The 22,269-nt window shown below is 45.3% G+C and overlaps 1 protein-coding gene across 5 annotated transcripts in view; it reads right to left on the bottom strand.

Annotated features, from left to right (window-relative positions):
- Window positions 1–22,269, bottom strand: part of FAM110B (family with sequence similarity 110 member B) — a 139,050-nt gene that overhangs the window by 47,898 nt on the left and 68,883 nt on the right. For 4 of the 5 annotated variants that reach the window (XM_043879225.1, XM_043879224.1, XM_043879226.1 and 1 more), the window contains one exon: window positions 12,228–12,316. The gene's annotated coding sequence lies outside the window, so the exon portion shown is untranslated. Of the gene's footprint in view, window positions 1–12,227; window positions 12,317–16,588; window positions 17,013–22,269 lie in introns of those variants that run through there. The other variant, XM_043879228.1, reaches the window with a different exon arrangement.

Below are 22,269 nucleotides of genomic sequence, written 5' to 3'. Positions count from 1 at the left end.
TAACTGCCAAGTGGAATCACGAGTGCTAATAAAAATAAAAATGACCAGGGAAAGAAATGTATCTTGAGTAGTAGATGATCATGGCTTTGAGTTCAGATTCTATTATGTCTTTTCTTGAGGAAGGGTAAAACCATAAAACCAAGACACCGCGAAGTAAATCAAGTCACAAAACTAAATTACTGTGAATCTAAGACACCATGTTTTGAGCACCACTGCCGAGGGAGGCAGCAAGTCAAATATAACCCTTAAACAACTAAATAGATGCCCTACACAAAGGACCAGAGATCTCTAAGTTCTCAGAACAGTAGAAATCACAGCTTAGCCACCAATGACCTTCAAGTGACGAAATCCTTCATGATCCTTGCCTGCTGAAGCCCCCAGCTGCGCGGGGACAAGGCAGGGAGGCAGCCTCCGATGGCAGCATCGGAACCACGGAGTTGATGTAAAATAAAACCACTCGTCTGTGAAGGGTTTTACTTCAGCCTGGCCTTGCCCTTTGTTGGAGCATTTCATTGTCATTCTAAAACCTCAGAGCTTTATTACAGAGTTTTCACCATCGCTAAAGGAATATTCATGGCACCAGATTCCACCGCTGTCAGAGACAGTATTTATGTCCATGAGAAGGTAAAACCGTTTTAACAAGGGAAAATGTCGCAGATTTACAAGCAATCAAACTTACAAGGCAGCGAGTGGACGTGCATGGGTTTCACCGTGGGAGCCCTCTGATCCGAGACCTAGCGTGAAGGCTGAAAAATCTGTCCTTCATGGTTCTGGGGACAAAATATCACTTCCCCTCCTGCAGCCCCTCCTCACACTACAAGGAGGGGGCTGGCCAAGGATGAGGGCCTAACTCAGAACTGGCTTCAGTGTTCTTGAAACTTCCACACAAATTCCAGGGCATGCAATCGATAGAGAATCACACGTAAACCTTTCTAAAATCTGAGAAATGGGAGAAACAGAAATTGGCTTATTAAACTAACTGTTTATATTCATAAAAATGAACATGTTAGTGGCTCAGTCATGTCTGACTCTTTGCAACTCCATGGACTGTCCCTCTGTCTGAAGAACTCTCCAGGCAAGAATACTGGAGTGGGTTGCCATTTGCTTCTCCAGGGGAACTTCTTGACCCAAGGATCAAACCCAGGTCTCCTCATTGCAGGCAGATTCTTTACTGTCTGAGCCACCATGGAAGCCCTATAAAAAGAAGCACATACAGTCCCTCTCCTCAAATCTCTTCTAAAGACTAAAGAGAACACAATGCATTATGGAAAGAAAGGGGACTATTTCATCAAATTCAAAAGTGAACTGTGAAGGATGGCACATTCTGTCTGGAAATCTCATTTTACTAGAGGAGTTCTACACTAGATATATGACTTGAAAGCATCATCTGGGCCCTGAAGGGACTGGGAATACAGCAAGACAGTAAAATAATGAAGACGGCTATGGAGTGACTCTGGGGAGGTGAGGAAATCTGGTCTTTCATACAGACTCTCTGAATATACATATGCAGGTAGTAAAAGAAACGTTTTAATGGAAAAACAGAAAGTTGTGATTATCCCTTACTATTAACTATGAAATTATTTGTAATCCTAGCATACTCTACCAGGTATAAAGCAAGTGAAAGTGAAAGTGTTAATTGCTCAGTCACGTTCCACCCTTTGCGACCCCATGGACTGTAACCTGCCAGGCTCCTCTATCCATGGGATTTTCCAAGCAAGAATATTGGAATGGGTTACCACATCCTCCTCCAGGGGATCTTTCTGACCCAGGGATCGAACTCACATCTCTTATGTCCCCTGTACCAGCAGGCAGATTCTTTACCGTCTGAGCCACCAGGGAAGCCCAACATTTTCCTACTGACAACTTATTCATGTTTATACCAATTTCATTGATTTTTCAAAAAATTGGCACTGGCCCCTAGAGACCAGAGCTTTGGGTGTAGTAAGAACTTTGGGACTCAGATGTCTTTTGAAGCAGTTTTCAGCTGCAGCTTTCCTCAAGCTGAGATCACTGGGACATCAATATGTAAAACAGGCAGATGCAGAGGGTCTGGGCTGGAGCAGAGTTTCAAAGCCCCAGTACCTGAAGAAACAGAGTTCGAAAACCACTGACGAAGGTGAAGTAGTTCATTCTATGATGCACTCAGGAGGTGCTGGTCCCAGCAGAGGTCTGAGGTCTGGTCCTGGACCCAGGAGGAGCAGGAGACAGAAGGGCTTGTGTCCTGGCTCTTTCTGTGTGAAACATGCTACTCTGAAGTGTCACCGTCTCTCAGGTGTCTGCCTCCTCGTTTGCAATGCTAGGATAACATTCCCCCATCGCCAAGCGGATGAAGTGAAAGCGCTTGGTAAAATGTGTAAGTCTGTATGAAGAAAGCAAATGGCCTCTGCTGACCAGGGGCCTGCAATCAGAGGGCTGGGAACAAAGCCCGTGACCTGCATCCCTGGTGGGGGACAGGAGACTCATTCTGGCCCCACAGTGAGGACAGAGCTGAGGGACAGCACTGTCTCTTCAGGGCCATCATGTGATAAACCCACCTGAAGGGGATCCTGTGGTCAGAGAAGCCTTCAGTAAATCTAATCTGCTGAAAGAATATAGTTTCTAGGAAGGAAAAACACCTTTACTTCCAAAGGCTGAGAAATATCGAGCACAGCAGAACCATCACATCCGACATACTTTGGCAAATCGGTAAGGATGGGGCTTCCCAGGCAGCACAGTGGTTAAGAATTCCCCTGCCAATACAGGAGACGTGGGTTTGATCACGGTGTTGGGAAGATCCCCTGGAGAAGGAAATGGCAACCCACCCCAGTATTGTTGCCTGGAGAATCCAATGGACAGAGGAGCCTAGTGGGCTACAGTCCATGGGGTTGCCAAGAGTTGGACACGACTGAGCACAATCGAGAGAGAAGGACGGATCTGCAGCCAAACCAGGGCTGGAATCCACCTGCTTTGTTCAACAACTCCCTGCTGTGAGAACCTCAGGAGGTGATGCATACGGGGGACTCAGCACCACGCCTGGCCCCGGGAAGTGCTGGGTAAATGCCAGGCACAGCCCCAGCTCCACAGTCTCCTACTTCTGCCACATCACGTACTTCCCTACACCCTGCAGCTTTCGGTCCTCTAGCATGCCCGTGTCTTCACTGCGAAATGCTCCTGCCCCGAAATGCACCCGAGAGCATCACCCTCTCTGGTCCTCAGTAAGGTCATAACCTTACTGACCTGGGAGGAGACTGGAACCTGAAGGAGGCCATTTGTATGCATCACAGCAATAAGGCGCAAGTAGAAAACAGAAGTTGCACTCTCTGTGATATACCCTCAGGACAACACGGCTATCCTCCTCACAGACATGGCTAAATGCCAATAAAGTCACTACTTATTAGTTTAAAATTTAAGAACACTTCACATAGCACTTCAAAAGTGGGTTTCAATAGCACTAAAAATAAGAGATCAATTGGATGCAAATGTCTAATTATCAAAAAGTGCTCTGGAACATAGTCGTACTTAAGATTAATAAGACACTCTGCAAACACTAATGTCAAGTGTCATTAATATAGTACAATGAGAAACCCTAAAATGCTGCAGATCTGGCATAAAGTGTCTTCTTCAATTCCTGTTTCTTAATGGGAGATTTAAGGTCACGGGTTTACACAGTTTTTCTCAATCATACTGAGTATCTCTTACTCGAATGCTTAGTGACTGAAGGATGTTCAGAATAAAAGAGCTGCTCTCCAAGCCCCCAGTGAGGCACCTGACTCCACTCACTCCTGGAGGCCACCTTAGATGGGCGGCATGTCCCGCAGTGAAGTGAGCCCGGTACACAACTGACGGCCACCAACGCCACGCGTGCAGGCCAGCAGCTCTCAAGGAATGCAGCGAGGAATAAACAGCTGCACAAAAGCAGAATGCAGCACATTACATAACAGACACAGGTCCTGGGCTGCTGGCCCTGTTAACCCCTACGTGGCCACGGCCTACATCTGCAGACACGGCACATTTGTATAGCAGCAGACGAGAAACCCACAACCACCCTCTACACATGCAGAACATCCTCAGTTCTGCTAAAGCCCACAAACTGTTCTCAGGCCTCATGTTAGGGGCTGTGCTGGGTTCTAAAGACACATTGACTTAACACAGAATTCCCACTCTCACACCACTTATAATCTATGAGAAACTGGTAGAGGCAACTTCCTGTAACACAAACCAGATCAATAAGTGCCCTTATGTACTCAGATGGTTATCCCCGGTGGCTCAGTGGTAAAAGAATCCGCCTGCCAATGCAAGAGACATGGGTTTGATCCCTGGGTTGGGAAGATTCCTAGAGGAAGAAATGGCAACCCACTCTAGTATTCTCACCTGGGAAATCCCATGGACACAGGAGCCTGGTGGCCTACAGGGGTGGCAAAGAGTCAGGCGAGACTTAACAACAAAGCAACAATAACAACACGTCCTTAAAGAATGATAAAAGGACCTGCCTGCACTCACAGATCGAGGCACCATGAGTACACGGAATATAAGTTATGAGTAGATGCAGATTTAGGGATAAGAAGGGCCTCCATACAGGAGAGGAACCCTGATCCAGGCCCCACAGTGAGTGGGATCTTGATCCAGTTTCTACTTGAGCTTCTTGCTATCTGTGGGTCTGTTTTACCTCTCGGAGGAGATGCTGTAATCTTCCTCCTGACTGTGTTCCCACGTGTCTATTTAGATGTCAGTCTATTATGGACATTTAAGAACTGACAATTGCTTTCCATTCTGTGTTGGTGCATAAAACTGTTCTTTTCGTGGAGGGCTTCCTGGGTTGATAAATAGCTTCTTCCCTCTCCAGGAAGTTCATCAGGACACAGAACTCCACTAATGCAGCAAGAACGACCTGCAGTCTCTTCTCGGATTTCAGCCCCAGCCCACGTCCTCCCGCTGTGCCGTGCGGACACCAGGGCGGGCTTCTATGGCACTGCTGCTGATAAACAGCAAACAAATGAGAGCCTGGGCGGTGTTATTTATTTGTTTTTAATTGAAGGATAATTGCTTTACAATACTGTGTTGGTTTCTGCCATATATCAACATGAATCAGCCATAGATATACCTATGTCCCCTCCCTCTTGAATCTCCCTTCCACCTCCTGCGCCATCTCACCCCTCCAGGTCGTCACAGGCGCTGGTGTGAGCCCCTGGGTCACAGAGCGATCCCCCACTGGCTGTCTACGCTACACCTGGTAATGTCTATGTTCCCAGGCTACTCTCTCAATTCCACCCACCCTCTCCTTCGCTGCCCGCCGTGTCCACAAGTCTCTTCTCAACGTCTGTGTCTCCACCATGGCCCTGCAAATTGTTTCATCAGCATCATCTTTACAGATTCCATAGATATGCGTTAGTATGTGATATTTGTTTTTCTCTTTCTGATTTACTTGTTTTTTCACTTTCTTACGTAGAGCTTGGGAAGTCTTTGCATTAAGGGACAAATTTTGTATCAAGTTGTCATGGAACTTGAGAATCATATACATACTTAAAGCAAAAGATAATTTCAAGACTACTGATAAATGTACCTGGTATATATTTAACTGTGAAGAAATGTGAATGAATGACTGGCAAAAATTCTTAGATTTTGCTCAAAAGCCTCTTTTTAATGGAAAAAGTAACTTTTACAATGGGCCTCAAAGGAACTCCCAGACTCTGGGAGACAGGAATTGATAAGGAATTCCAGGCAAGGAAAAGCTCACAAACTCTGATGAGCAAGGTGTGTGGGGAACAGGAGGAGAGAGATGGACACTGACTTTAGATGAAGGTGGGTAGCCCAGTTGAGAGGTGACTTTAAAACTACCAAGCTTCCCTGGTAGCTCAGCTGGTAAAGAATCTGCCTGCAATGCAGGAGACCCCAGTTCGATTTCTGGGTTGGGAAGATCCCCTGGAGAAGGAATAGGCTACCCACTCCAGTATTCTTGCCTGGAGAATTCCATGGACAGAGGAGCCTGACCGGCTACAGTTTATCGGGTTGCAAAAATTGGACATAACTGAGGGACTTTCACTTTCACTCTGACATTTATAGGTAATGTCAGAGGTAACCAGAAAGGTAAACAGAAAGAAGGGCTTCCCTGGTGACTCAGCGGTAAAGAATCCACCTGCTAATGCAGGAGACTCGGGTTTGATCCCTGGGTTGGGAAGATCCCCTGGAGGAAGAAATGGCAACCCATTCCTGTATCATTGCCTGGAAAATCCCATGGAGAGGGGAGCCAGCAGGTTAGGGTCCATGGGGTGGCAAAAGAGTCAGACATGACTTAGCGACTAAACAACAACAACCAGAAAGAAACAGGATTTTGGAGCAGGAAGTAATAAGAGGAAAACAGGGCTTCAGAATTTTCTGCTTACTAAGTGGACTGGTCTGAGAGCAAAGACTAAGGCAAGCTGACAAGCAAATGGCAAAGTTAGGAATGGAGCTGTTTGGTGACAAAGAGATGACAATACCAACGCTCGGGGCACAGGGAGGGTCTGCAAGGTTTGATGCCTCTGTGGGCATATGGGGTAAAGAACCATGAGTCCCGCTGGTCAAGAAGAGTGTCCTTCCACTGACTGTCCTGGTCAAAGCTGCCTCTCTTTGACCAAGGATGTTGCTGAGCCCAGCTCTAAGTCTGTCTTTCAGAGCATCAGGCCCATGAGACTCAGGTAAAGACAAGAGATCAACATCTTAGGCTCGGATGAACCTACAAGAGTAAGTCTGTTTCCAAACACCCCAAAAAGACCAGGTGTGAGAAACAATTTCACCTCCTCTGCCAAACAGGAGAAAGCCCCCAAAGAAGAAACTCAGATTAGGAGGATTTTCAGGTTTTCTGTTATATCTATGAACACAGTACCTAACAAAATAACAGAAATGAATATTTAACTACATTTTTAAAATTTAGTTTTTAATTGGAGGAAAATTACTTTACAGTGTTGCATTATTTTCTGCTGTACAACAATGCAATTCAGACATAATTATACATATATATCCCCTCCCTGTTAAGTTTCCCTCCCCTCCCCCTACCCCACACCTCTAGGCCATCAGGGTGCCAGGCTGGGCTCCCTGTATTATGTAGTAACTACCTTTATCCTAGGTGTCTTAGTTATGTTTTGGCTGCTATATATATAATATGTATATATTATATATATATATCAAATGCTATAGACTGGGTGGCTTATGAACAACAAATGTTTATTTCCCATAGCTGTGGAGGCTGGACATCCAGGATCATGGGGCCAGCACGGTTGTGTTCTGGTGGGGATCTCTTCTGGGCTGCAGCCTCCCCACTGTGTCCTCAGGTGGCAGAAGTGGTGGGGCTTCTCCTTGGAGCGTTCTCTGCAGAGGGCACTAATCCCATTCAGGAGGGCCCCACCCTCAGGACTCCAGCACCGCCCGGAGGCCCCAGCTCCTAACACCATCACAGGAGCCACCCAGAGTTCAGCGTAGGAATGTGGGGAGGGACACACACACTGAGACCACAGCACTGGGCTATTGAAGAGAGACCAGTGTGGAGAGGACACCCCAGTGCTCAAGGATCACATGGTCTTGAGCAGTTCATGTGGTTTTGAACATCATTATTCAAAACACACAAAAGCTTTCTCGATCACGCTGATGCAGCAGACACCCAGCAGGCTGGAAAACAGACCAGACAGGAGGGTCTGGTCACTCTGAAGGTGTCTTCCTCTCTCTCTCATGTACCTGCTCTGATGGCCTCTTTATCACTTGACTTTTTGGCCTCTTCCCTTCTGTTATTCATTAAGGACTTGCCCTGGTTTCCAGCATGCATGCTCAGTCATTCAGTCATCTCCGACCCTTTCGTAACTCCATGGAATGTAGCCCATGCTAGGCTCCTTTGTCCATGGAATTTTCCAGGCAAGAATACTGAAGTGGGTTGCCATTTCCTACTCCAGGGGATCTTCTCAATCCAGGGATCAAACCTGCATCTTCTGCACTGCAGGCGAATTCTTTACCACTGAGCCTCCAGGGAAGCCCCTGGTTTCTAGGGTCTCATAATATTCCACCAGACAGCTGTGTTCTCTGGAAACTTTCCCACCCCTTTCCCCATAGCCCAATTTCCCTCAACCAATCTTCCCGTTCCATTTATGACTCTATCAGTAAGCAATGAAATTCAGGTCTGGGGTCTGACAGGAGAGTCAGGGTGGATCTGGGTGTTATACCCAGCGTGTGTCTGGTCACATGGTCACCCTCTGTATGAGGTTAACCTCTTTGATTCTTGTGCCCTTGTCTACACCACAAAGACTAATCTACAGGGCATGTGAAGACTGCAGGGGGGGGCTGTATCGCCCGCCCCAGAGCAGGCCTTCCATAGACAACAGCCTTAACTTTGTTGCTGCTCTTTGCAGAAAAGCAACTACATTGACAATGAACTAACTGACTTACAACGTAACAGTCATTAATAATGAACAACAAACTATGCACACAGCAATGTACAGAATATGTCTTTCATTTAAGAAAAGAGAATTTTAAGTATGCCAAATCATTTAATTGGTAATACAATAATTTAAATTGCAATCAATAGTGGCTTCTTGAACTTCATAAATAAATGTGTGCTAAATCCTCACAAATAGAATCTGTGTACTGGGGAACTTTATTTATTTATATAAGTTTTTTTGAAGATTTTTTTTTATGTGGACCATCTTTAAAGTCATTATTGAATTTGTTACCATATTGCTCCTGTTTTATGTTTTTTTTTTTTTGGCCACAAGGCATAGGGGATCTTAGCTCCCTGACCAGGGATGGAACTTGCACCCCCTGCATTGGAAGGTGACGTCTCAACCACTGGTACACCAGGGAAGTCCTGGAGTTTTATTTTAGAGAGGGGAATAGCCCTGTTTCTATTCTTCTAGAAGTCTATACAATTTTTATGAGAGGAATAAAACAACTGAAATCCCAGCTGCTATTTCCAGAGGTTCTCCCCATCTCCCTCTTCTTTTCTAAAAGGCAGCGAGCCAGGTCAGGTTCTCGTTGGCCGCCAGCTCTCCCTGGCCCCGGGAGACCTGCTCAAGGTCAGCCTTGCCAGTTTCGAGGAGCCACCGGACAGGCCTGGTGGAACCTGAGCTCGGAGTCACTCGCCTGGCAGAGAGCTGATGTGGGAAAAGGCAGAAGTCAGAGATGTTGGCAGGAAAGGGAGATGAGTCATGGACAAGAACTAGATTCCTTTCTGCAGATGACCAGCTTTGAGAGACACGGAGATGGAGAAGAAGTGATGTGGAAAGCTAACAGGTCCGCCCGGTCAGGGCCACTTAACACACAAGCCAACGTGCAAGGTCGTGTCTGCTGCCAGTAATCCCAAGTCCCCAGCACTCATGCTCTAAAGGAACAAAGCTCCGTCCCAAGAGATTTTGAAGAAGGCGACTTTCGGGGAGAAATCTGACTCTATCAATTACTTAAGTTTGATTAAGATAACAAGCAGCTATAACCAAAGGGAACATTATAATTTACTTCCTGAAATTCAATCACATGAATAATGCACAAAGGTTGGTGGCTGTGTGTCCCCCGAAAGGTGACTCACATACACATTACACAGGAGCTTGTAGGCTGAAAACACTCAACAGTTTGACCCAAAGAACATGATAAGGTCCTTTTATGCCTGCCCTTTCTTTTTTAGTTTCCTTAAAGAAGGGACCACTTTAAAAAAAAAAAAAAAAAGACCCATCTTGTACTTTAAAAACATAATAATCTTAAATGAACATGTCAAGGAGTGGTGAAAAGTGTTAATGACAGTAATAATACATATTCTTCATAAGGCAACTTATTTGGCATTTGTAAACTCAGAAAAGAACAAAGTTTTAACAAACTTTACATGTGAAAATAGCCTAAAACAACTGAAAACATCTGGACAATCAGACAGAAACTATGCTTTTCATAGCAATCTCTAGAATACTTTTTGTCTGTTTCTAGTTGATCCAGGAGAAAACTGATACAAAAACAATTTAAAGTAACTAGCACACAATGACTTGGCACTATTTGAGAATTAGACACAGGGGCCCAGAGCTAGACCTTACAGCCTGGTGACACTGTCAATGACTGACAGGGTTGACTCCTTTCTCATCTCCCTGATGCAAGACCTGGCCAAACAGTAATACTGACAAAGCTCAAGACGATGACGTCCGTGAAGGTAACTCACTAGCGCCTCCAGGGAGCATATCCAGGAGGGAAGAAGAGGGGCCCTCCTCTTTTAGGCCTATGCTTGCCCTGACACTTCCCATGGCTGTCATGTGACCTTCCCCAAATCCTTAGGAGTGTGTTTGTATTCTTACTTGGGATGTGGGTAACTGAGTCTGGAGGTAAAAGCCACTGGCAGGGCCGGTAAGCTGAGGAGCTGAGGTTATACCTGTGTCTACTCCACCTCCCATGCCTGTACCTCTCCTGGTTACTGTGCATTTGTGTTCAGTCCTGTCTGACTCTTCGCAGCTCTATGGACTGGAGCCCTCCAGGGGATTCTCCAGGAAAGAATACTAGAGGGTACAGCCATTTCCTCCTCTAGGGGATCTTCCCGACCCAGGGGTCAAATCCACGTCTCCTCCGTCTCCTGCCCTGGCAGGCAGGTTCTCTGCCACTTGCGTCGCCTGGGCAGCCAATTCCCTTACTGTCAGGAGCCGGCTGTTGGGTGTGGGGGAGAGGGGTGGTGCAGAGAGTCCTAAGAGGGATGAAGACGCCCCTTGTTGCTGGGGACTTGTCCTGCTTTTAGCACTTGAAAGTCCCATGTTTCAGAAAACTCTGAAACATGAGGGCAAATCAAGAGGGGTGGGTTCTTAGAACAAGTGGAGTTGGGAAGACAGGCTCTGTTGGAGGCAACCTCCATAAAACCCACCTGTGAGCAGGTGCCTTTCTATGACCTGGGGGCTGGGAACAGGAGATGCTGAGTTTCCTCCAGCCAAAAGGAGCCCAAGGCTTTCATGTCAGAGCTTCTCACATCTGGGATAAGGTGACATGGTGATAACACTGATGGATTTCAGGGTAGATCACTGATAACGTGTTCTCGGCTTTTTCTTGAATCTCTCCACACATTGCAGAATTCCACTAGACAGAAGCTGATTCTTATCTGTCAGCCTGAGTTAGATGCTGAGACTGCTGGAGGCCAACACCATCCACCCAATAAAGTTCTGCATGATGCAATGATAAACAACTATAAAATGCATGGTATGCTGTCCAGGTAAAAAGGTATGTTACATACGAATGCTGGAAAAGAGGCTGGAGGAAGGCTAGCAATGAAACCAAAGCATGTGGTCACTCAGGGACATGGACACCAAGGCTCAAACTTAAGTGATTTCATAAGGGTTGCTTTTCACCACTTGTCAGGTCCCTGCAGACCTGTGTTGACACTGGGATCTCAGTCCCTCTGTCAAAGCAGAGGAAGCCCCTAGACACTGACCTCTGCTCACCTACTTCCTCAGCTCCGTCATGAGAAGATGCGTCTGGCTATAGGAAGCTTCCACGCTCACCATCAGGAAGGAAGCTGGGAGTGGAGTGGACGTGGGACAAAGCACCCAGCAATGTCCTTTATGTTGCTGTGTTAGTCCTCAACTGCACAGTCATGTCTGCTTCTGTGACCCCATGGACTGAAGCATGTCAGGCTTCCCTGTCCTTCACCGTCTCCTGGAGCTTTCTCAAACTCATGTCCATTGAGTTGGTGATGCCATCCAACAATCTCATCCTCTGCAGCCCTCTTCTCCTTTTGCCTTCAGTCTTTCCCAGGATGGACACAAACATTCCATCCTCCAATATCTGCCCCGCCTCGGCCTGTCCCCTGGCTGGCATCGAGGCTCTGCCCTCTTGACATAACCTCCCATAGAGATCTCTGTGTCCCAAACTCCAGGGCACTTGCTGCTAGCCCCACAGCATTAGGCCAGCCAGAAAGCAGCACCTCATTCCCCAAGCACATAGTGCTTCTCACTGTTCATTCATTTCATTCTGTCTTCAAATTCATGCACTTCTAGATATCAGGGAGATTACTAGTAACTATTAATATGACACAGCCCTTAAAAGACTGTAACTGCCAGTAGACACGTTGACAACAACATGGAAACCCCTGGGAAAGGAAGTCATCATTACTGTTATCAACATTATCAATAGCGGGATGCCTTTTTTTTTTTTTTTTTTGCCAGATAGCAAGTATCTGAAACCTCTGTCTCTGTCTTAGTGCGATACTGACATGGGTTTCAGAGAGAATCAATATCTTCTGCTCAGAATGGATCAAAACAAAGCAGTTGACTTACCTGAGAGGGGAATGAGTGTTTGACCAGTTGCAGGCAGGAATCGCAGGGAATCCTCGCTCCCTTCAAGTACTCTCCACTGCACGAAATAGCTAAAAATAGAGGCAAAAAAGAGACAGCAATTGCTTTTCTATTTGACAAAAATAACCAGGCGATTAACTGTACACAATAACAGAAAACGATAATTCTTTTAAAACTTGGTCAATAAACTTGAAAGAAAACAATAACAAACAGGGAGGTAAACCAAACTGTGTTAGTCCTTATATAACCATCTCATTTACAAGCTCAGTGTTCTTGCTTTGACAACTTTTTCAAGGACATATTTAACCACAGACAGCAAGTATAAAGGTGGTTGTTGTTGTTTAGTCCCTAAGTCGTGTCCAACTCTTTGCAGCCCCATGGACTGTAGCCTGCCAGGCTCCTCTGTTCATGGGATTCTCCAGGCAAGAATATAGAGTGGGTTGCCATTTTCTTCTTCAGGGGATCTTCCCAGACCAAAGATCAAACACGCATCTTCTGCACTGGCCGGTGGGTTCTTTACCACTGAGCCACCAGGGAAGCCCTGAAAATGTGCCTAAATTCCATCAAATGTAAAAGGAGAGCAGAAGGCCTTAATCATAGTAAGGTCAAACAGAAGTGTTATATTCCAAGCCCAGATTTTACAGACTTCTCTTTAATGACCACGTACAAAATAAATGACTGAAGTAAATAAAAGGGCTAATTAAACAAATAAAAGAGCCAACAGGCAACCAATAGCAGATGATAATTCCTGGCAATGCAGGCAGTTCCAAAAGCCATCACTGAATTACTAAGAGCACAACAGTAAGGAAGGTATTTTGAGATTCCTTTAAGATGCGTTTTTATTTCTTATTTATTTCTAAAAGATTTTTTCATGTGGACTATTTTTAAAGTTTTTATTGAGTTTGTTACAATCTTGCTTCTGTTTTTTATGTTTTGGTTTTTTGGCCACAAGGCATGTGGTATCTTAGCTGCCTGACCAGGGATTGAACCTGCACCCTCTCCATTGTAAGGCAAAGTATTAACCACTGGACCACCACAGAACTCCCAATGATGCATTTTTAAATTACTGGATATATTATAAATTTTTTTGAATCCCACATGATATAAATCTATCTATAAAAATACTCTTCATGCAACAATCTAGTGTGCATTCTGAGAAGCAAAAATAGGAGGAAGAAAAGACGTGATAGTTTCTGTTTATAACATTTATTACAGACCACATATAAGACATGTGATACTGAGTGCACGCATGCATGCTAAGTTGCTTCAGTCCTGTCCGACTCTTTGCGACCCTATGGACTGCAGCTTTCCAGGCTCCTCTGTCCATGGGATTTCGCAGGCAAGAATACTGGAGTGGGTTGCCATCCCCTCCTTCGGGGAATCTTTCCAACCCAGGGATCGAACCTGCATCTCTTTGGTCTCCTGCGTCTGCAGGCAGGTTCCTTACCATTAGCGCCACCTGGGAAGCCCCTAGAAAAAAAGCCTAATGTCTCCAAAAACATTTTCACAGCCCAGGCATGGAGTGTCAACCCTGCACTATTTATCGATTGCCAATGACAGACTTCCTTCAGTGCTTTTTTTTTAAATTTATTTATTTATCTAATTTAGCTGTGTCGGGTCTTAGTGGCTCTGTGGCATGTGGCATCCGAGTTCCCTGACCAGGGACTGAATCCAAGTCCTGTGCATTGCAAGGCAGAGTCCCAACCCTTGGACCACCAGGGAAGTCCCTTCCTCAGTGCTTTTGATACCACAGATGCCTAGGGGACCAGCCAGAAAGCCACCCGCAAGTACAACTCTGCAGCTCTTCCCTTCCTGGCCTGGACAGACCATTCCTCCTTTCTTTCCACTAGAACTTTCAGACCCTGATCACCTCAGTTTCTTTGTGGAACATGAAATTCTACATGGAAGGACTTTTCATTTTTAATCTGATTATCATTTTTCCTACTGTGATTATAAACCTCTAAAAGAAGAAGTTAGAAAGCATCACTTAGATAATGTTTTACTTTTAAACTATTATATGTTTTATACTCTAGTTCAAGCTCACAGGCCTATTTTTGATAGGTCAGAAGTGTCATTATTCATCAATAAAGACCTATGGAATTATAAGAACAAAATGTTAAAGTGCCTCAGACACTAATGTTTACTTCATTATCTCAGAAATACACAGATTCCCCTTCTTGTAGTTAAAAAACTTAAGATGTGATTCATCTGAAGATAAAAGAGCAGATTTTGTTACTTTGCAACAAAATAAATAACAATTTATTTGGTGCTATCAGAATAGAAAAATGCCCCTTTAGTGTATGTTAAAAGGTCTGCTGGGATATCATAGTAAATCACTACACAATATTCACACACCGTTATATTAATGTTTACATCTTTAACAAGTTCCTTCTAGACACAGAAAGTCTCAGGAGCCAAACCTGAGAGTCAGCATCAGCCAGAACCACTTCCCACGGCTTCCCGTGACGCAAAGCCTAACAAGATGCTCACAGGGAGGTTCATACGGAGTATGTCTGACAACAATAATTTACTTTTAAGACAGTAACTTCTTAGAATGCTCTAAGGCCAACGTAATTTAGGAAGTGTTTTATGAGATTCAGAGAAGGAAAGGGGAGAGACGGGGATGGGATCGCATCAATTAATTCCTCCCCAAGTGTGGGTCCAAGCCCATCTGTGGGTAGGAGGTTACTTTCCACATCTGCACAAGGAGCAGGTCAGGCAAAAATGAAGAGGCAGGAGGGTTCCGGGCAGGTGAGGAAGAGCAAGGCCAGGAACTGGGCCATGCCCTCAGTCCCCTCTACGCAACCTGGTGCGATGTGACCAGGGGCGTGGTTTGCATCATCGGGGCATCCGAAGAGGAAGTCAGAGCTGGCTGCAGGGGGACCCCTCCACGGCCCATCTCACCAGACACAGTATCTCAAAACTGAGATGCCGGATGACAAGGAACCGCATCCAACTTATTACAGACAACACCCTATCACCATAAATGACAAACTTTCAGAATATTCCTTGTTCTTTTTTACAAACCGTTATTTGGGAGAAAGAGTATGTCCCAGGAAAGGATTAGGGAGGGAATGTGCAGGGGCTGGGAGGTATGGGTGGGGAGGAAACCACAGTTAGTATCCTGAAGTTGTCCTCCACCAAAGAACACACTGAACCCCTTGAGCCAGATTATAGCTTCAATTCAAAGCAATTATTTTAACCAGATTCTTAAATGGCAATGTCTGGCTTTTCAGGAGTAGGGAGATAATTCCTGACGGCTTTCAAGATACCGGCAGGCTTCTTCACCGATCCCAGACGCATGGTGGCAGTCAGCCAGCCGTGTGACTGGTGACTCAATACACAAGTTTCTGTGGTCTCCACCGTCTGATACGGTGAGGACATCAATTTTTAAGTCTGGGGGCTAAACAGTGGCAAGGGGGCTCTTCCCCTGTAAATCAGAGCTCCGCAGAGAAGCTGTGCTCTAGATATGCTGAAAAGCAAGCACTTGGATTGCATTTGCTTGAGTTTCTTTAAGCTCAGCCTTGGCTGTTTAAATATCTTCTCCTTCCCAATGCAACATCTTTATCACAGAATTCAAGATTATTTACTGTTTGATTTGCAAAATCATCCAGGCAACCACAAAGAGAAATTTTTAAATGTTGTCAAACATCAGTCAAAGTGGCAAGAACTCCACCTTCGGTGATGTCAACTCCCCAAAACAACATCCCTGTTAAACAAAGCCCGAGTCAAAAATTCCGTCTGGCACAGGCCAAATACACACCTTGCCGTGTCTCTGGAAGAATGGGATATGCGAACATCCTCTACAAGAAAGAGGCTTCGCGAAAACTACAGAAGGGGAAACAAAGAGAACCCATCCAAAATGAAGGCTGCAGGCATCTTTGAAGAAACAATAGAGGTTACTTCTGCTGAGACCCTGCGCTGACACCAGGAGGGCCACTGCTCTGTCCTAATTAAAGTGTGCTTCTCCGAACTCTCCTCCAGGGCTCATTATTCAGGAGAGTCCGGACCCGTGCAAACAAAGTCGCCCGGGGAACCAAAACGCACCTCCAGAGACACCTAAATGGATGCAGCGTCGGGCTCCCCCAAACAGCAGAGAAACCAATAAGATTTGCTCCCCCAGCACTTGCACTCTAGCATCCAGGTAAAAACAAGATTCCTGCACGAAGAAGCTGGTTGTTCACCAGTTCAGCCTTCTCCGGGAGAGCATATTTGAGATGGAACGCTGGAGGGATGCGTGATATTAACAAAAGCAAGATAAATGAAGCAGATGACATGATGAGCACGCTTCATTTCATGCATGGCCGTGTTTTGCAGGCGAGATAAAGATGCAAAGTAATTACCATGAGCTGAAACTTTTCCCCTGAGCCCTTTCAGCAGCCGGTGACTGCCCTGCTCTCACAACAAAGACGACCGCCTTCTCCTGGGTGCCCGAGTCCTCCTGTAACGTTACCAGCTAAGCACCTCGGCCGTGGCCAGGACGCAGCGGAGTATTTCTGTATCCGTGTCTCCAATGCAGCATAAAGAGTTCTGTGGAAACCTATCAAACGGGCGAGCAGCGCGGCTGGCAACCAATGAGGAGCGGCCGGGGCGGAATCCGGCACATGCTCTCTGAGACTCAGCTGTCACCAGCGTTTAGCAGGCTGCTAATCTAATTATAGCTAGTTTGCTAGCACAGAGCGACCGGAGCCAAGCGCAGGAGCAAATTAAATTTTAATAAATGAAACCCCGCAGACAAAATCATCTTGATTTCCTGTCACTGTGAGGATTGATGGGTCACCTTATAAACCAGAAGTGGTTTTTAAAGTGCATTCTTGTTTTTCTTCCAATCTAGAGAAACAAAGAGTGGTTAAATCAATGTATGGTATGACCAGCTTCCTTCAAGTTAACAGATTCCAGAGAATATGAAAAAGAATGTGTATATATATAGGTATAACTGAATCACTTTGCTGTACAGTAGAAATTAACATGACACTGTAAATCAACTATACTTCAACAAAATAAATTAAAAAACTTACATTCCAAAGAATATGAAAAAGAAGATGTATATTTATGTATAACAACCACTTTGGTACAGTTAAAATTAACATGACACTGTAAATTAACTATACTTCAATAAAATTAATTAAAAAACTTAGCAGATTCCAAAGAATATGAAAAATTAAGTGTATATTTATGTATAACTGAATCATTTTGCTATACAATAGAAATTAACACAACATTACAAATCAACTGTAAGTGTGTTAAGTCGCTCAGTCATGTATGACTTTCTGTGGTTCCATGGACTGCAGCCGCTAGGCTCCTCTGTCCATGGGATTCTCCAGGCAAGAATGCTGGAGTGGATAGCCATTCCCTTCTCCAGGGGATCCTCCTGACCCAGGAATTGAACCCTGGTCTCCTGCATTGCAGGCAGATTCTTGACCATCTGAGCCATACTTCAGTGAAATAAATTAAAACAAAAAATAAACACAGATTTCAGCACAGAGGAATAAATAATAAATTCAGTAGTAGGATATTAGTGGTAGTGCTATAAAATTGGAGTTTTTATTTACCCTGATAAGCAATTTGCCACTTATTTGTCCTAAAGTGCTAATTAGTCTCTCAATATAGCTTGAAATACCATGCAAATTTCCACCCATCCTGAGAATGTACTAATCAAGGTGTCAAAAATCATCACCTTGACTACAGTGATGAATAATAATTCAGAAGCACAAGAGATGGAAAAGGGGCACCAGAAGTCATTGTAAAATAAAAAATTAAGGAAATCTGCCCACAGCACAATTTCTTGGTAAAAATAGCTTCAGAAACTGAATCTCGCAAGAGGCATAGGAGAAAAGCATGGTTTCCAACAACCAGGCTATTGGGGTCTGCTATTCCCTGCTGTGTGACATGGGGCAAGTGACTGGATGCCTCTGAGTCTCAGAGGCAATAGTGGGAAGTATCTTGCAGCATCACTGCCGGGAGCTGTGAGCACTCAGCGCTCAGCGTGGACCCTGGCACAGAGCGAGTTCTAAATTAAGCTGTTATTCATAGCAGCTATCTTTTCACAACACCACGGTGTCTCCCTCCTTTCCTGGTACCAGACGACTCTAAAAAGAAGTATCTAAACTTCTCCAGGGCACAGCTTTGTCAGAAACACCATTTAGAAATAATCAATGGGAACACAATCTAGAAAGATGGTACAGATGAAACAATTTGCAGGGCAGTATTGGAGACGCAGACAGACAGAACAGACTTACGGACATGGGTGGGGGGAGGAAGGAGAGGTGGGACGAATGGAGAGAGTAGCATGGAAGCATATGCACTACCATATGGGAAATAGATAGCCAGTGGGAACTTGCTATATGACTCAGGGAACTCAAACCAAGGCTCTGTAACAATCTAGAGGGGTGGGAAAGGGTAGGAGGTGGGACGGAGGTTCAAGAGAGGGGACATATGTATACTTATGTATGATTCACGTTGATGTATGGCAGAAACCAAAGCAATATTGTAAACAATTATCTTTCAATTAAAAATAAAAAAAGAAGTAATCAATGGTGACAAGCCAAGAGCAGACTTGATAGCAGACAGAACCATTACTGGTATTCACTGTACTAACAAACATTATGTCCCCTACTTCTTTTTGGATATGAACTATTCACTAACTTCAGCTGATTCTATAAGAACCAATCTCCTACTTCTTTTTGGATATGTACTATTCACTAACTTCAGCTGACTCTATATGAACCAATCTCAAAAGGAATTGTCGGGAAATGAGGGTTTATAATTGTATTTTGTGAATGATTCGTAATACAGATTAAATGCTGTTATAAATCTGAAAAGGGCTTCCCTGGTGGCTCAGACGGTAAGGAATCTCCCTGCAATGCAGAAGACCTGGGTTCAATCCCTGGATCGGGAAGATCCCCAGGAGAAGGGAATGGCAACCCACTCCAGTATTCTTGCTTGGAGAATCCTATGGACAGAGGAGGCTCGTGGGCTACCGTCCATGGAGTCACAAAGTTGGATATGACTGAATGACTAACCACATACATCTGAAAAAGTGTTTTCAATGGAGTATAAATTGAGAAGGTCTGTAATGAGGAGACTGATTAAAACGACACATTTATGTGAAAAGAGCTCACAGCGGAGAGGTCAGCTAGTCAAATGCAACTTTTATCCTTGTATCCATTTATTTATTTGTTTTCCCTTCAAGTCAGTTTTTTCTTCCAATACATTCCTCAAAATTAATAGTCCTTCAATCATATTAATCAAATCTCTTAAAACTTCTTTTCCGTAATTCCCCCAAATCGGTATATGTTCTACCAATCCAAGTTCCAATCCAATGATAACATGCAAACTTCTGATTTCTGCAACTTTGCTGTGTTTTGGTTTTTCTTTGAAAACCTGTACAAAAAAACTGACATGCTCAACCTTCCTTAAGCACATGCATAATGTTTTTTAGGTGTAGTAGTAGCATGTGCGTGCTCAGTCATGTCTGACTCATTTGTGACCCCATGGACTGTAGCCCACCAGTCTCCTCTGTCCATGGGATTTCCCAGGTAAGAATACTGGAGTGAGTTGCCATTTCCTTCTCCAGGGGATCTTCCTGATCCAGTGATCCAATCTGCTTCTCTTACGTCTTCTGCATTGTTAGGCGGGTTCTTTACCACTAGTGCCACCTGGCATTATGACTTGCTGTGAGGAGCCAAATCCTCCCAGAGAGTAGCTGTGGGGGAAAAAAATTACTATGGGGCATCCTTCATCCTTCCCGCTTTGGGTATCACAAACTGTATGAGAAATAATCCAAGGGAAGGAATAGCATGGCCCATAAATGTCAGAGCAAAGCACAGAGATTCCTGGTCTATATATCAAAGAGTGAAAAACTATAGAAATGTAGGCATAGACACCAACCATGAGAAAATATGATAGACACACATTTCTTTAAATGACTGTCCCAGGTGCTACCTCGCAGCAGCGCCGGCATGGATTATCAAAGCACCATCACCATTATTGGGAGCTAAAACTCCAAGAGGAATTGGCTTCAGTGATTTGGCCTAAGGCACAGATCCCTGGAGGCTGCCAGCATCCAGCCTGGTACCACTCGCAGGCACTCATCTGGGAATGCCAACAGCTCTGCCTTCCTCTTCACGGAACAGACTGCTGGCTCAAAAAGGGGCACTTTTAAAAAGCTGTTTGATTAATTTGTCTCATGCCTGTTTGGTGTAAGACATTAAACATACTTTGTAAGAGAAAGAAGCAATAATCCCTTCTTAGGTCTCATCTTTCAACACTGAGAGCCCATATATTAGTTCGAAACTGGGTAACAATTAATTGCTGATCATTCTTTCTTTAAGTTTTGGCTGTTGCTGGGTCTTCGTTGCTGCTTGAGGGCTTTTCTCTAGATGCGGCAAGCAGGGTCTACTCTCTAGTCGTGGTGCACAGGCTCCTCACTGCGGTGGCTTCTCTTGTTGTGGAGCACAGGCACTAGGGCACTTGGGCTTTAGTAGTTGTGGGGCATGGTGCATGTTGCTCTGTGGCATGTGGGATCTTCCCAGACCACAGATCAAACCTGGGTCCCCTGCAGTGGCAGGCAGATTCTTAACCACTGGACCACCAGGGAAGCCCTGCTGATCATTCTTATTGTCACTCTTCTGGGGGAACCTAGATCATTCTCTTCCAATGATCCTCATTTCCTAGGACTGGTGAAATGAGATGAAGTGGCAGAGAGCAAGGAGACATAAGGATTCAGGAGCCTGCAAGGAGGCCAGCTCTGGAGACACTGACACGAGACTTGCTTTGCCTGGGCAGTAGCTGTCAGCACATTAAGGTGCAGAAGCCCTGGGTACCCCCCCATCCAACGACCTGAAACACACTGCATCATCTCTACGCTGATGATCCAGCCCAGCTCATAGCTGCTCAGGGAGGGACTTCCTAGGACCCACCAGCCTGGCGTGGTGGACAGCATGAGTCAGCGATGCCTGACCACAGTGCCAAGATGGTGGGTAGTCTCCCAGGGACCCCCTGCCCATTTCCTTGGGCCACCTGCCTGCCATACCCCTCTAGTACAGACTTACATGGTCCCAAGCTCTCCAGCCGTTTGTCATTCCAGCCCACCCAGTGGACCACACAGGCAGTACTCTGGACTTTGAAATGGCTTTATCACAGGTCAGTTTTTCACTGGATCAGCCCAGGGATGCCTGTTTTACTGAGAGTGTGCCTGCTTCTCAGGCCTCAGAGAAAGGGATCACGTGGTGGAAGAAGAATAAAAAAGCTTTTAGGTGGAGGCCCACATGTATTTGTGCGTGCTTCAGTAGTGTCCGATGCTTTGTGATCCCATGGACTGTAGCCCGCCAGACTCCTCTGTCCATGGAATTCTCCAGGCAAGAATACTGGAGTGGGTTGCCATGTCCTCCTCCAAGGGACCTTCTCAACCCAGAGATCGAACCTGTGTCCCTTGTGTCTCCTACACTGCCAGCCGGTTCTTGACCACTAGCACCACCTGGGAAGCCCTTAAGTGTCGGACTAATCCTCAAAAAGATTTGTTGGTCACTTAGCTGTGTCCAATTGTTTGCAATCCTGTGGACTGTAGCCAGGCAGTCTCCTCAGTCCACGGGATTCCCCGGAAAGAATACTGGAGTGGGTTGCCATTCCCTTCTCCAGGGGAACTTCCCAACCCAGGCATCGAACCCAGGTCTCCCACATTGCAGGCAGATTCTTTACCAGCTGAGTCACCAGGGAAGCCCAAATAGACTTACACACACATAATTCACATCTGCTGTGTCTCATTCCCTCCTTCTGGCCTCTAGCACCTGGGGCTGGGGTGTGGAAGGCCCAAGTGCTGACAGCCTGGGGATTCCATTTTGCTCCTCTTTTCACTAAAACCATGTCAAAGCTATGGTTTCTCCAGTAGTCATGTATGGATGTGAGAGTTGGACCATCAAGAAGGCCAACCACCAAAGAACTAATGCTTTCAAACAGTGATGCTGGAGAAGACTCTTGAGAGTCCTGTGGACAGCAAGGAGATCAAACCAGTCAATCCTAAAGA

The sequence above is a fragment of the Cervus elaphus genome, chromosome 21 (assembly GCF_910594005.1).
Source record: "Cervus elaphus chromosome 21, mCerEla1.1, whole genome shotgun sequence".
Taxonomy (NCBI): Eukaryota; Metazoa; Chordata; class Mammalia; order Artiodactyla; family Cervidae; genus Cervus; species Cervus elaphus.
This window is presented reverse-complemented; position numbering and strand designations above follow the sequence as displayed.